Source organism: Octopus bimaculoides, chromosome 20 (assembly GCF_001194135.2).
Source record: "Octopus bimaculoides isolate UCB-OBI-ISO-001 chromosome 20, ASM119413v2, whole genome shotgun sequence".
In the NCBI taxonomy this organism is placed as follows: Eukaryota; Metazoa; Mollusca; class Cephalopoda; order Octopoda; family Octopodidae; genus Octopus; species Octopus bimaculoides.
In genome coordinates this window covers 32,246,899-32,249,794 of record NC_069000.1, presented here as the reverse complement: position 1 = coordinate 32,249,794, position 2,896 = coordinate 32,246,899, and positions in this window count along the sequence as shown.

The following is a 2,896-nucleotide window of genomic DNA, read 5'->3' as shown; positions in this document are numbered from 1 at the left end:
GTATCTGTGTACGTACAAAATGGCGATCGTTATATGTATCAAATACATTTTACAAAATTATTCCGTCTAGATAGGCAATACCTCCATCAGAGTTTATCTTGCAGCTTGTTAGTTGCTGATTTTGGAATCCCTAGTCAGTAGCGGTCAAACACACTTATGATTACACACATTCAATATTTGACAATCCCGGATCCTGAGCGATAAACAGAACTACATTATCCGCAATATTCTTTAAAGAAACAGGTAGTAGCATTTAACTTGGGAGAATCATGGCTGCAACTTTCTGTTGGCCGATCGATCGCGCAAACTGTTCCTAGTTGACTCGTGTAAATTATTGCTGTTATTGTTGTTGTTGTTGTTGTTTTTTGTAGTGGTGGTGGTAAATGAGTTAGAGGTGGTGGTGGTCATTTTTGTATTTTTCTTGTTGTACTGATGCAGATGATGTTAATATTGCTTCTGTTTTTTTTTTCTGTTGCGAATATTGTTCTGTAGATTGATGCCAATATTTTTTAAAGTTTTTATTGTTGTTGATGATGATGTTGTTTTGATTGTATTTATTGATGATGTTGATGCAAATACTGATGATGTGTATACTGAGCATGGTGATGAATATGATGTTTGTGGTGATTATGATGTTGTTGTTGACATTATTTGCCATATATCTGATGATATTTTTGGTCATCAAACATCTCTTATTTTCATCTTTTGGCTTCGTGTGTCTTTACATTTGTAAAAAAAAAAAGTAAAAATCAAATAAAACAAACTAACCAAAACAAAACAATAAAATAAAACAGTGAGAGTGACATCCCCTCCTTAACATTTTACACCATTCTCTTCATATAAGAGTACAAAAATGTAAACGTCTTCATAGTCTTTTGGATTTTGCAAAGACCGTTTTCAAAGTCCTGGTTCATATAGCATTAAACACATGAAAAATCAATCGATTTACCCAATAGATTGATAGAAACATACAGAGAGACAGACAGACCAACAGCTGTATATATGTATATATATATAGATATATATATATGTATATGTATACACACACACATATATATATACATACATATATATACATATACATTCATATACAAATATATATATATATATATATATATATATATATATATACATATATGTGTGTGCGAGAGAGAGAGAGAGAGACAGAGAGAGACAGAGTGGCGAGATAGATGGAAAGGTGGATAGATATACCGGTAGGTAGACAAATGCCTTAGTCTTTTTAATAATTTTGCTTGATGCTGCAGTTGTTTCAGACATATAAGTTTGAACTGACGCTTATGGAATATACATACACTCATATATATATTCATACGCTCACCCCCAACCCCAGTCTATATATACATTCATACATACATACATATACACACACACGCACATATATAAATATACATATATATTTATATACACATACACATGTATACACACATATGTATATATATATATATATATAAATATATATATATACATATATACACACACACACATATATATATATACATATATATATATATGATCCTTTTAACGTTAATAATACATTCATATTACTGACATCCTCACGTTGTCATACAAAGATAATTGCATGTTCTTCTTTGGTTGAAGATCGGTAAGATAAAACGGCTTATTTACATAATAATAATAATAATAATAATAATAATAATAATAATAATAATAATAATAATAATAATAATAATAATAATAATAATGGATAGCAATTTATTGTTATTATTAGTTGCATTATTATCTGCATATTATGAATATGACCCATGCCTATATAACTGTATTAACATAAATTATAAGCACATACACTCTTACAGCTCATCTACTCCGACTGCCCCTCTGTCTCATTCTGATATGCTGCTTCCCCCCTCTTTCTGATGTGCCTCTCTCACTCTCTGTGCCATTCTCTCTCTCCCTCTCCCATTCTCTCTCTTTCCTACCTCTTCTTTCTTTTTTCTTTCTTTAATGTTCATTTTACCCATCTATCTGTTTGTCACATACATAACTTTCATACTTCATCTCTGCAAAGTCCGTCCTACCGAGTCATAGAATCCGTTAAATCTGCTGTACAGCAAGGGTCCTCTGAATATTACATATTTGCTTCACAATCAAACCCAGCTACGAATCATATTATTTCTTTATGATTAACTTAAGAAGCATTTGAATTATATATGGGTTGACTGATCGATCTTACGCTGATATTTTCATATATTCATATGTTCAACTCGTCGTGGGAACATCTGCTCATATCTTCATACTTTCACTTCAGTTTGTTCATTGGATCATTTGGTGTGTTCATGGTGTTCATTTTGCACATGTTGGTAAGTTCAAACTAGCATACATCCATGTCTTTTTGTATTTATATGTATTAAATGTTCATGGGCCCAAGCGTTTATGTGAACACGCTGCTTATGTGTTCACGTTGTTCATCTATTCATCATGTGAGCATGGAGTCATATATTCTTAAATTGTTTTGTTCCAGTAAATTGTAATAATTTACTTATGTATCAATCTTGTCGTGACATTTATGTGGGCATTTGTTAATATATTTATTAGCCTGCAGTTCATACATTAGTGAACCTGCTGTTAAACATTTGTTCACCATGTAGATGTGTTGAAATATTGAAGTGATCCTGAGCTACATTTCCCCACTCTGATTTATTTACCATGGAATGAGATCAAATATTCATTGGTTAGTACATAGGTTTCTAACGTCAAACTTCCATCCCAATAGATGAAGAAACATTTCTTGTGTTTGCTTGAAAATTTGGTTCAATGTCTTCACTTTCAGTTAGAAATTGTTCACGTCATACATTCATTTCATTTATGTACACACATACATATATTGTGTATGTGTATGTATATATATATATATATA